This window comes from Lucilia cuprina, chromosome 5, assembly GCF_022045245.1.
Source record: "Lucilia cuprina isolate Lc7/37 chromosome 5, ASM2204524v1, whole genome shotgun sequence".
NCBI classification, from domain to species: Eukaryota; Metazoa; Arthropoda; class Insecta; order Diptera; family Calliphoridae; genus Lucilia; species Lucilia cuprina.
In genome coordinates, this window is record NC_060953.1 from 66,286,715 (window position 1) to 66,300,980 (window position 14,266).

The window sequence follows — 14,266 nt, forward strand, 5'->3', positions numbered from 1 at the left end:
TATTTTTAAGTTCTATAACGATTTCGAAAAGCCTATTTTGAAAACGAAACCGTTGTCCGTGAAGTCGTAACAAATCTGCTATATTTCCTGTTTCCCAAGATTATTTTCTTAATGTTATTCCCGAACTACTTAGATCATTCTTAACCACATTCATGAAATCGTGACTAACTTTGTTACTAGGGATTGAGGTACTCATGATTGTTGACTTCACTCTCAGTCTCGTCAGATCTTATTTGATCGTCAACTTTTGAAGAGTTTAGCAGATTTATCAAAAGGCGATGACCTCGTTCAGTCGCATCTTGTTTTAATTGTGCTAAAAATAATATGTTTGTAAATCGGTCTATGGATCAACCCCAGTCAGCCTTTTTCCAATATAAAAATCTATATTTTTACGAATATATTCGACCTAGGTGGTCGAATATAAATTCGTTTCTATTTTACATTCGTCGATAATGTTCAATTCGCAGTCAAGAGAATTGACAATCGTCATCAATATCATTTTTACGAATAATCTCAAGACGCCTAATAACACGATTAGCGAATGTAATCTGAAAAAATAGATGACTGTTTAACGAGCTGTGTGGTATCTTCCTGAAATCGTCTAGTTCATCCATTTGAATACCCCCGTATTCATATTTTCCATGCAAAATTCCTACAATAATGAACAATCCGACATTTCTATCGAGTTTTGAGATCGATTGCGAGTCGATTTTCTTGGATTTATTTACTGACTTTAGGTCTCAGTAAATCTCTTCATAGATCTCATTTCCATGATCTGGATTGTCTCAGAGATGCGTTACTACGCAGGTAATATGATCGGATTTATGAAAAGTACCGGCTGATTCTTACGAGGACCACAAGAACCAAAAAGTTCATACATAAAGAAGGGAAACCATTTTCCCTTATGTAAAAACTCTCAACATAAGTGAATGGTAATTCCAAAGGTACCACAATGGACCACAAAGACTCCTAAGTAAACGTGCTAACTAGCGAGCATCCTATTAAGCCTAACCCTCGTCCTCAGCAGCTTATTTTTATTTATATCATCTTGTATTTAAATATTTGAGTTTTTAGGACCTTTGACCTAATATCTAAATCTTTGCGTTGACAAGTTTTCACATTAATTGGACCGATGAAACAGTATTCAAAGTCACTTGAAATGTATTAATTGATTTTAAAATATACGATGTAGAAGGCGTCAGATAATTTCTTTACAATGTTCAATTGTCCTTCTGGATCAAGTTTTAATCGAATTTTTAGATCTACATCAGAATATCATGAAAGTAATGTTATTCCAGATATAACATCCCTTAAGTTCAAATATAGAAAAATTCTAAGGAACTAGAAGTTTAATTTGTGAATATTTTTTACACAAACTTTTTACCAACAAACCCGATCGTTGCTTTTTTTTTGGATCGTATCTAATATTGTCCTCCTTTCAAACAAATCCAATTCTCATCGAATTTTAGATACAAATCTATGAAATTTGAGTAAAAAATATAATTTTTTTTAAAAAATTAATTTTTTTTCTAAAAAAACATAATTTTTTGTAAAACGTTGTAGTTATGGGGAAAAATCGAGTTTTTAGTAAAAAATTAAATTTTTTAGCACAAAATCAAATTTTTAGTAAAAAATCGAATTTTTAATAAAAACAAAAATTTTTAATAAAAAATAAAATTTTTAATAAAAACTCAAATTTTTAATAAAAAATCGATTTTTTTTGCAAATATATAATATTTAGTAAAAGTCGAATTTGTAGTTAAAATCTAATTTTTAGTTTTTTGGTAGTAAAATTCTATTTTTGTTGAAAATTCGAATTTTTATTAAAAATTAAAAAAAATGAGATTTTTTTGAGATTATTATTTTAAAGCGAAAAATCTAAGAATTTGTTACAAAAATGTGGATTTTCTTCTAATAAATAGTTTTGAAAAAAATCTTTATATAAATACATAGTTTTAATAACAATGCATACATTTAAAGTGCTGCCCCAAATGAATTTCCTTTAAAAAAAACAATCTGTGAAATGACACTGGAAAACATAGTTTAGTTTCATAGGATAATAATGATAAAAACAGCAAAACCAACAACAAGAAAAAAACATAAATTAAGAAAAAAAGGATAAATGAGAAAAACAAAACAAATGTGTAATCATAGCATGTACTCTTCTCGCTCTACGTGAATACAAAAGCAGTGGAAACAAAAATCAAAGAACTTTGAAAAAAAAGTGGATGAAAATTCACATTTAGGGGAGAAAACCATTGTTATTGCTGTCTGCTGTGTTGTTGTGCATCATGACGAGAAAAAATTGTAATGTGAAAAATATACGAAATCTGGAAAATAAGAAAACCATCACTTGAATATATGCATTTTTGTTATTATTTATTATTTTTATGTTTGGGACTTCTTGTAATGGCAAACAAAACAAAAAAAGTAAAAAAACGACTTTTCCTTTGTTTACAACACCTATCATCGATCTGTCTGTTTTTTACGTTTTACTTTAAACTTATTTTTGCGAGGGTTGTTGTTGGTCTTGGATCTTTTGTTTTTTTTTAACAGCTGGCGGCGAAATTTTACACACATCTGTACAGTGGATTATGAAAATGTTAGAATATTTTACACGTTCGCAATTGTGCTGAATTGACAATATACTTTACTGTTTACTTTCAAGCTATTTACTCACTAGTTTAAACACGTAAATGTAACCTAATTTGACAGAGATATAAACCATCATACGAACTATTAAGGTTCTGTTTATAAATTTTCTTGATTTGAATACTCAAAACATATTACGACCATAACTACTTATCCCCGATTTTGTAGTTAATATTATTACATACAGAGGTTGGTTGACAAGTTATATAATTCTGAATAACTTTTTCCGGAATAGATTTCTATCTATCTATCTATCTATCTATCTATCTATCTATCTATCTATCTATCTATCTATCTATCTATCTATCTATCTATCTATCTATCTATCTATCTATCTATCTATCTATCTATCTATCTATCTATCTATCTATCTATCTATCTATCTATCTATCTATCTATCTATCTATCTATCTATCTATCTATCTATCTATCTATCTATCTATCTATCTATCTATCTATCTATCTATCTATCTATCTATCTATCTATCTATCTATCTATCTATCTATCTATCTATCTATCTATCTATTATCTATCTATCTATCTATCTATCTATCTATCTATCTATCTATCTATCTATCTATCTATCTATCTATCTATCTATCTATCTATCTATCTATCTATCTATCTATCTATCTATCTATCTATCTATCTATCTATCTATCTATCTATCTATCTATCTATCTATCTATCTATCTATCTATCTACCTATCTATCTATCTATTATCTATCTATCTATCTATCTATCTATCTATCTATCTATCTATCTATCTATCTATCTATCTATCTATCTATCTATCTATCTATCTATCTATCTATCTATCTATCTATCTATCTATCTATCTATCTATCTATCTATCTATCTATCTATCTATCTATCTATCTATCTATCTATCTATCTATCTATCTATCTATCTATCTATCTATCTATCTATCTATCTATCTATCTATCTATCTATCTATCTATCTATCTATCTATCTATCTATCTATCTATCTATCTATCTATCTATCTATCTATCTATCTATCTATCTATCTATCTATCTATCTATCTATCTATCTATCTATCTATCTATCTATCTATCTATCTATCTATCTATCTATCTATCTATCTATCTATCTATCTATCTATTCTATCTATCTATCTATCTATCTATCTATCTATCTATCTATCTATCTATCTATCTATCTATCTATCTATCTATCTATCTATCTATCTATCTATCTATCTATCTATCTATCTATCTATCTCTATCTATCTATCTATCTATCTATCTATCTATCTATCTATCTATCTATCTATCTATCTATCTATCTATCTATCTATCTATCTATCTATCTATCTATCTATCTATCTATCTATCTATCTATCTATCTATCTATCTATCTATCTATCTATCTATCTATCTGTCTGTCTGTCTGTCTGTCTGTCTATCTATCTATCTATCTATCTATCTATCTATCTATCTATCTATCTATCTATCTATCTATCTATCTATCTATCTATCTATCTATCTATCTAACTAAGAACTGATTGTAAATTTGATCTCAAATCTTTGAAAATGTTAAATGACAAAGGATATATTATTCTTATCTAAACTAAAGCAATACAAAAAGAAGGACTAAAAGCAATTTGTTTCTTTTGACACTGTTGCTGTCATGCGTTGTGCATTAGTTTTAAAAATTGTTATTTGTGGTACATACGATTTTTCCCTTTAATTCATCCAACTTCTTTGGGTTGTGAAAGAGATAAACAAAATTCGGAAGTAGGACACAACAAAAATATAAATATTTATTTTCAAATATACTTGTATACGTAAAGATACAAGAACATGTAATGATGAGATTTATTTATCACGACTTACGCATCACAGTACAATTTTTTTTTGCGCTAGAGTTTATACAAGAGGAGTTGACGATGATGACGACTGTTTCATACACGTGTTACACATATTGTAAATTCACCGATTATTTTTACGCTAAATCTCTTTCTCTACTTATTGTAATGATCTTGCACGCTTTTGTTGTAAATTTAAAAATTCTTATAGAAAAATAAACATGGGTGGGTATATAATATATAAATCTGAGAGTGTGATTGTATACCGTGTAAATTAGATTTTCTTAGAGTTATTATGTCCCCTGCGAACTGGACAAACAAACCACCCATTGTGTTAGTTTGAATAAAATTTTCGTATCCTCTTAAAATGGTGATATTCCTTATTCATAATTTGTTATGATAATCGAACGAAGAAAGTCTGCTAAAATATAATCGTGTTTAAATCTCTATATCTGTATTCCATAGTTATTATCGATTCATCACTTTAATATATGAAGCTAATGTAGGGTTATATATACATAGTTGCGATTATATTATTATTTTCTTACTTGTTTTCGAATACAAATGTTGGATTAAAATTTTGAACTTTTTTCTTTAATACACTTCCTTTTGATGAATCATTCGCAAAAAAAAGCACATGGACGCCTAACTGTTTTTACATATTTTCAGCTGAGTCATTGTTATGTGGGTGATATAAGTTATGAAAAACTAACCCTGTAGTTTTGCAAAAGTAAATTTAGACATGATATACTTTTTATGTACACGAATTGAAAAAAAATCCATATTAAATATATATGAAAATTTTCGTACATTGTACGAAATGCTTCGCCAGATATAAATACTGTTGAAATGGGGACTATAGGGATACTCCTCACAGACTGTGGAATATACATAGATGTATAGATCAGATAAATACTGTAGTACTCGTCGTTTAATTATAACTTAAACACTGGGGGACGATTAATTACTCGTGCGATTTAAATATGAAGTCAACATTTTGGTCTTACTGCTTCTGGTTAGGTTTTGTACCTCGGGATCAACTATTATAACACATTATAAAGAAACTATGTCGCCTACAGGTCGTAATAACTGTCTTTCAAACAGATATATTCCGTAAAACTTTATGAGGGATAGTTAGTTTCTCCTGCAAGTTTTTTCGCCCAAAATTTATGCCATCTACTAAAAATCGAATACTTCTATTTTTACTTTAACCTACGGGTCAATTTTAAAATTCATCTTACTCTTAAACATACAATGTCTATAATTTTGTATAAATTTAAATGTGAATAGAATTGAAATGATATACATATATATCGGGATAAAGACTTAAGTGTTAGGTAGCAGCGATAAATTAAATCTAATTTCAATTGTAAGATAAGAGGTACAAATAAATTGGAGAAAATAAAATGCATAAAAGAAATCATCATCATTATCATCAGTAGCAGCAGCAGCAACAACAACAGTGAAAAACTCAACTAACCAGCAACTATTGTACGGATGGACAGACAACTAAACCATACAATATTGCAGCAACAATGAGGGGCCATCATTTAGTTTATTTAGAATGAACCCAGAGGAGCATTGAACCCATAAAACACTGTTTGCTGCTGACTAGCAGTTACACTATTAAATAATACAACTAGAAGTACTAGTAGTAGTAGAGAAGTACGACGGACAACGAGTACGCTTACAATACGATGGAGTACAAAGTGTATACATGGACTTGTTATAGTTAATATCGTACGGAATATATGTATTCTACTTAAAGGAACGAACGTGCAGTAATGATGAGTGAGCTAACGATTGAGTGCATTGTTGTACCATTTACGAGTTTATTATTTGTTGTTAGTATTTTATTGTTATAGTTGTTGTTGTTGTATAAGAATTGCAAGAAGAAATACGAGTTCGAAATTGAAAACAATTATTCTATTCAGCAAAATTCAATAATAAGTACAAAACTTTAATGTGAACTATTTATGTAGTAGAAATTTAATAAGTATTTTTGTTTTTGTACCCTGTATCACTTCGAAGGGGATGTATATAGAGTTTATGCTAATGTTTGTAACAGGTTTTCAATATCCCAAATCATTTCATTATATGTGAATCCTAATTTAATATTACTTTCTGAAAATATCATATCAGGGTTATTTATACTATAAAAAAATAGAGAACTACTATTGTCTGTACTATAGAGTTGTCTATAGTCCGGAGTATAGATTAGTCTATAGTCTGGACTATAGAGTAGTTTATTGTCTGGACTATAGATTAGTCTATAGTCTGGAATATAGATTAGTCTATAGTCTGGACTATAGATTAGTCTATAGTCTGGACTATAGATTAGTCTATAGTCTGGACTATAGATTAGTCTATAGTCTGGACTATAGATTAGTCTATAGTCTGGAGTATAGATTAGTCTATAGTCTGGACTATAGATTAGTCTATAGTCTGGACTATAGATTAGTCTATAGTCTGGAGTATAGATTAGTCTATAGTCTGGACTATAGATTAGTCTATAGTCTGGACTATAGATTAGTCTATAGTCTGGACTATAGATTAGTCTATAGTCTGGACTATAGATTAGTCTATAGTCTGGACTATAGATTAGTCTATAGTTTGGACTATAGATAAGTCTATAGTCTGAACTATAGATAAGTCTATAGTCTGGACTATAGATAAGTCTATAGTCTGGACTATAGAGAGTCTATAGTCTGGACTATAGAGTAGTCTATAGTCTGGACTATAGAGTAGTCTATAGTCTGGACTATAGAGTAGTCTATAGTCTGGACTATAGAGTAGTCTATAGTCTGGACTATAGAGTAGTCTATAGTCTGCACTATAGAGTAGTCTATAGTCTGAACTATGGAGTAGTCTATAGTCTGAACTATGGAGTAGTCTATAGTCTGCACTATAGAGCAGTCTATAGTCTGAACTTTGGAGTGGTCTGTAGTCTGGACTATGGAGTAGTCTATATTCTGGACTATAGAGTAGTCTATAGTCTGGACTATAGTATAGTCTATAGTCTGAACTATAGAGTAGTCTATAGTCTGAACTATTGAGTAGTCTATAGTCTGAACTATTGAGTAGTCTATATTATGGATTATGAAGTGTTCTATAGTTTTGACTATATAAGTCTACAGATTGGACTATAGAGTAAGTAATCTATTTGCACCAAGTAAGAGTGTAGAATTTGAACTATATAAATATATAGACTATTGTCTTAACAAGCTTTCAAAATTTGCATCAGCCATTATATAAATCAACTTTAGAAAACTTCTTGCTGTAAGTGGTGTTGCCTGGCATATGTCCGGATTATGTCTGGCTATAAATTTTCACTTGTTTTTGTTGTTTGTCTGCAATCTTAAGCTCATGTTATAGGTTTTTTAAACAATAATTTTACATGCATAATTTTTAATATTTTAAAGAAAAATATTCAACAACATTTCTATAATGAAAACAATTGCTATAAGATTTTAAACAATTTTTATTTATAATAAAAATATATGCAATTTTCGATATTAATGTATAATAATAATTGATTAAATATTTCCTATGCTAATGCAATATAAATGTTTAGCGCCGTTGCTTGACCTAAGAAGTTTATTGCAAGCAAAAGAGAAATAAAAAGGAATTGGCAAAACAACTGTTACTTTCCTCAGATTTAAACCTTTAGCTGCATAGAATCACGTTCAATAGAATTTTTAGTAGCGATAAAAAATATTACTTTTTGCAATTATCACAATATGCCGTTAAACTTGAGACGAATAAAGTAAGAGTGCGCTGTAATTTAAAACACCTGTGTGTTAATGTTTAATTAATTTAAATGCAAAAATTCTCCAGATTGAAAAACAAAATAGATTTTCAACTACTGATTACAACCTCAATCCCTACAAATTCAAAGCATCTGTTCATTTTATTAGCATGTAATGTAATCCATATTACAATAAATAATTTCAATGAATGACTTTGTGGTGGCTCCAAAATTAAAAATAATACACATGGAAACACTTCCCCTTTTGGTGTGGATAAAACATATAAATAAACTAAAGAGCAATTGAAATGGAAACTGCCAGGCGTCCAATGTAAAATTAATCTACGAGATAAATAAAACACACAAGTGTGTTTTTTCTACATTTAAATAGTTTGGAGTAACCACAAATACTTAGTATTAATTGAATGAAATATTATGTGGTTCATTAATTTATAACTCTATCAGAGATTAAGTTTAAATAAGTTTTCTGTTGCAGCTTTTTTCCAATGAGGGGGTGATATTAAATAAATTAGTTGGCTTAAAAGTCAGATGTTATAACTTTGTTATTGGGTTTAATAATGTCTTGTTATTAAAATTTGATTGGAAGCTGTCATGGGCAATTGGCCACATATAAACATGTTGTGTGTGAAGTTCTTTTTAGCAGCATTTTGGGCTGAAGTAGGACTTAACTAGAACAGAACTAGAATAGAACTAGAATAGAAGTAGAATAGAAGTAGAACAGAAGTAGAACAGAAGTAGAAGAGAAAAGAACTAGAACTGAACTAGAACTGAACTAGAACTGAACTAGAACTGAACTAGAACTGAACTAGAACTGAACTAGAACTGAACTAGAACTGAACTAGAACTGAACTAGAACTGAACTAGAACTGAACTAGAACTGAACTAGAACTGAACTAGAACTGAACTAGAACTAGAACTGAACTGAACTGAGAACTAGAACTGAACTAGAACTGAACTAGAACTGAACTAGAACTGAACTAGAACTGAACTAGAACTGAACTAGAACTGAACTAGAACTGAACTAGAACTGAACTAGAACTGAACTAGAACTGAACTAGAACTGAACTAGAACTGAACTAGAACTGAACTAGAACTGAACTAGAACTGAACTAGAACTGAACTAGAACTGAACTAGAAACTGAACTAGAACTGAACTAGAACTGAACTAGAACTGAACTAGAACTGAACTAGAACTGAACTAGAACTGAACTAGAACTGAACTAGAACTGAACTAGAACTGAACTAGAACTGAACTAGAACTGAACTAGAACTGAACTAGAACTGAACTAGAACTGAACTAGAACTGAACTAGAACTGAACTAGAACTGAACTAGAACTGAACTAGAACTGAACTAGAACTGAACTAGAACTGAACTAGAACTGAACTAGAACTGAACTAGAACTGAACTAGAACTGAACTAGAACTGAACTAGAACTGAACTAGAACTGAACTAGAACTGAACTAGAACTGAACTAGAACTGAACTAGAACTGAACTAGAACTGAACTAGAACTGAACTAGAACTGAACTAGAACTGAACTAGAACTGAACTAGAACTGAACTAGAACTGAACTAGAACTGAACTAGAACTGAACTAGAACTGAACTAGACCTGAACTAGAACTGAACTAGAACTGAACTAGAACTGATCTAGAACTGAACTTGAACTAGAACTAAACTAATAAAAATAAATAGTTTTCAAAATTGTTTGCAGAAATTATTTTACCCCAAAATAAATAAAACTAGTGTGATTTTATAAAAACCTATGTTCCCAACTGTCGAATACACTAAACATACATTTCGTTTGCATCTCTCAGCGGGTTATTTTTGATTCATCATAATAAAACCTCAAAAACACACAACTTCAATTCAACAAATTCAGTAATAAACTCATGATCAAGTTCAGCAAAATATTTAATTAAAAATGTGAATAATACCACCACCAGATACTAACATACATTCAAATCATTTAATTTTACACTTTGTTGGTGGTCTGTCTCTTGGTCTTAATTATAGAACTAATGTCGAATCTTGTATGTTGAATCAATGAAATGTGTGGGAGGGTGTTGGTGGCGGCAGAGACAAATGTTTCTGCAATTGATTGCTGCAATGCTTTCAAAGTCAATTTGAAAAAAACACACAAGACAAATGTAATAAGTGAATGAGTTGGAGTGCAGCACAGAGTGTTTGTTTTGAAATAAAACAGATCAATTGCTGAACATCAGTATGTCTTTCGTTAGCCTCAACTCATCTGCCTGCTTCACACTATTTAAATGTAATGAGTTTGAAAAGATACTGGTTGTTGAACAGCGTTCTCATCAAGCAATTAACAAATATATAAAAACATAAACAAATAATAAATAGAATTAACATTACAATACAACTGCATTTTATTATTAACACCTGATGTTCGTTGGGATGAGTATAGTTTTTGGTTTTTATAGTTTTAGTATCCTAGAATTTTCACCCTTGTTAATTTGTGGTAGAACTTTTGTTGTTGTCGTTTTTTTTTTTTAATTTATATTTGTTTATTTATGTTTCCACTGTGGCTGCAACATTAATTATGTTTATGTTTAGGCCTCTTTTTTTTGTTCAACGTTGAAAGGAAGTGATGCATCACGTGCTGTTTCCATCGATGACATATTTGTGTTGTGTTTTTCTTTTGTGGTACGTGTTATTAATTACTATTCAAAAGTAAGATCAAGGTATCTTATAAATTATAACTGAACTAGAACTGAACTAGAACTGAACTAGAACTAAATTAGAACTGAACTAGAACTGAACTAGAACTGAACTAGAACTGAACTAGAACTGAACTAGAACTGAACTAGAACTGAACTAGAACTGAACTAGAACTGAACTAGAACTGAACTAGAACTGAACTAGAACTGAACTAGAACTGAACTAGAACTGAACTAGAACTGAACTAGAACTGAACTAGAACTGAACTAGAACTGAACTAGAACTGAACTAGAACTGAACTAGAACTGAACTAGAACTGAACTAGAACTAGAACTGAACTAGAACTGAACTGGAACTGAACTAGAACTGAACTAGAACTCAGACTTAATTGTGCTTTGGTTAAAACCATAATATAACTGTTGTTCATACCAAAGGCTTGATGACTATAGAGTTCGATTGTTCTACATTTTCTAACAAAACTAAATATCGGAAACACTAAGGCATTCGCTATAATTCCGGAAAATACATTGCAAAATTTAACATACTTACGTACAAATAACAGTATGAATAATGGGTAATATATATAAATATATATGTATATACAAATCCATACATATGTATGTAAATATATTCATACACTCTAGCAGTTTTTGTTTTGTGTGACTTGAAAACGCAAAACTTTGCAATTAACAAATTTTAACAATAAACTCTAAACTGCAGTTTTTGATTTATAACGATCTCGTTGCAAATGAGCAAAAACTCCAATATTAAAATAATCCAATAACACATAATGGAGGTGGGGGACAAAGTACAAAAAAAAAAAAACAAAAAAAAACAGAGTTGGGCCCACATGTGTGTAAATCCAAATGATATGATTTCAAGTTCATACCTTCAACTTCATATTTGCAACAACATGTAATTGTTGTTGACATTTTTTTAAAAATAAAATACACACAAAATCACATTTATCCAAACATCTACAATGTTGTGTTTTTTTTTTTTGCGGAAAATTGTGGAAAAACTTTTAAAAGCAACAAACAACCCGAGCAACTGCAACATAAACAGTGTCTCCTTGGATTTTTCTGCAGCTGCAAAAACTAAAAGTGCAACACGTGTGTGCTTGCGTGCAATGCATGAGTGACTGAGTGAGTAAGTGGCCCCCTCTTGTCATTGTGCCATAAATGGATGTGCAACAACTGATAAAACATGCAGTCAATATTCGGTAAGCGACATAAATTTATATCAGTGAATGCATGTGTCTATAGAAAAATACATATGTGAATATCAAAGATAGCGTCAGCTGAAATGGAAAATTTATACACTTCGAAATTTATTTTTAAAGGAAAATTGAATTTTTGGTGAAAAAGAAAAGAACTGAACTAGAACTGAACTAGAACTGAACTAGAAATGAACTAGAACTGAACTAGAACTGAACTAGAACTGAACTAGAACTGAACTAGAACTGAACTAGAACTGAACTAGAACTGAACTAGAACTGAACTAGAACTGAACTAGAACTGAACTAGAACTGAACTAGAACTGAACTAGAACTGAACTAGAACTGAACTAAAACTGAACTAGAACTGAACTAGAACTGGACTAGAACTGAACTAGAACTAACCTAGAACTAAACTAGAACTGAACTAGAACTGAACTAGGACTGAACTAGAACTGAACTAGAACTGAACTAGAACTGAACTAGAACTGAACTAGAACTGAACTAGAACTGAACTAGAACTGAACTAGAACTGAACTAGAACTGAACTAGAACTGAACTACTTAGAACTGAACTAGAAATATGTTAATTACAACCTATTTTTTGTTCCTGCGTACTATATAAGACTAATAGGAACCATTAATATTTGGTTTTTGTTAATACAGATTTTGACGTTGATGGCAATGACAAAAAATATACAACTAAAAATAAACTAGATACATAAATGTTACAATCATATTTATCCAGGCGTGGCATTTGTCTTTCAGCCAACCTCACCTTTTAGAAAAGGACTGTCTTAGCTAGATGGTTGGCTTTTTGACTGTCGTTGCTGTTAACATTGCAGATCTTAAGCGATGTTTAGCAAAAACTTAACCAAGCAGAAATTATGTAGCAGTTGTTTGCGTGCCAATTTTTTTTAGTTTTATGTTTGACATGTAAACCATACAAAATGGGTGAGTGAATGTTGTAAAAATACTAGACCTTTTTGTGGGCAAATCTCAATTGTTAAGTGGGAGTGAGTGAATATTCAAATATAATCACTTTTATCATAATTTTCCATTATAAATTAAAGATAATAAGTAAGGATATATGTACGTATAAAATTATAAATTACAGTATTATAATGTAATTATTGTGGAAATTTTAACTATTGTGATTTTTTGCCTTTAAAAAAAATGTTTTAAATGATGTCATATTAAGATTAAAGTTCAAATTATTTAAAGGTTATTTATTCTTATTTCTAATAAAATGTTTATTAAAAAGTTGTCCATTTATATTAGAAAATAATAATGATTTTTAAAAATACGTGCTTTAAATTATAATTTTTAATAAATATAATTTTAGTACTTTTATTAAGACATTATTATCTTACACTCAAGACTTCATACAAAATAACTTCTCACATCCAAGTTGATTCTAACCCAACAGATATTTTTTTAAATATACAAATACTGGATTCCTCTTACTCTCACCCTCTTATGTTTGCTGGGTTACTCTACATTCCTTGTCAGAGATAACAACAATATTGTGACCTTAAATGGAAAATATATAAGTTTTTAAAAAAAAGTAATTGAATAAGAATTTTTCTTAAATAAAAATATATAAATGGCATTTTCCAGCAACTAGAACTGACTGAGTAATAATATTGATGACAATGCTGGGAGAATAGCGATTACTTTGTTTAAAACGTAAACAAAGCTATTGAAAGACATATGATACAACTTTATAAATAATACCAAAACAATTGAGTTCCAAAAGAGGAAATGATGTTGTATTAATTGGACAGCATTCCTGTAGCGAAACTTCAAAGACACGTAATTGTTGTGTATCCAAAAGATACGCAATTTTGTATTTGTAAATTGTTTAATTTAGGACCATATTTCTTTCCAGGGAGTTTTGGACAGTATTCCCTTCTAAGTTAGTGGGGAAATTAATTAAAGGACTTAAACAAAAGTATAACTGAACTAGAACAGAATTAGAATATAACCAGAAGAGAACTAGAACAAAACTAGAACATAACTAGAGCAGAACTAGAACAGAACTAGAACAGAACTAGAACAGAACTAGAACAGAACTAGAACAGAACTAGAACAGAACTAGAACAGAACTAGAAC

At 30.0% G+C, this 14,266-nt stretch overlaps 1 protein-coding gene across 2 annotated transcripts in view; it reads right to left on the reverse strand.

Annotated features, from left to right (window-relative positions):
- LOC111676837 (neurotactin) overlaps nt 1-14,266 on the reverse strand; it is a 31,238-nt gene that overhangs the window by 12,511 nt on the left and 4,461 nt on the right. Inside the window, exon 2 of one of the 2 annotated variants that reach the window (XM_046951512.1) lies at nt 13,525-13,684. The exons of the other annotated variant lie outside the window; for it this stretch is intronic. The gene's annotated coding sequence lies outside the window, so the exon portion shown is untranslated. The remainder of the gene's footprint in view (nt 1-13,524; nt 13,685-14,266) is intronic. 2 annotated transcript variants of the gene reach the window in all.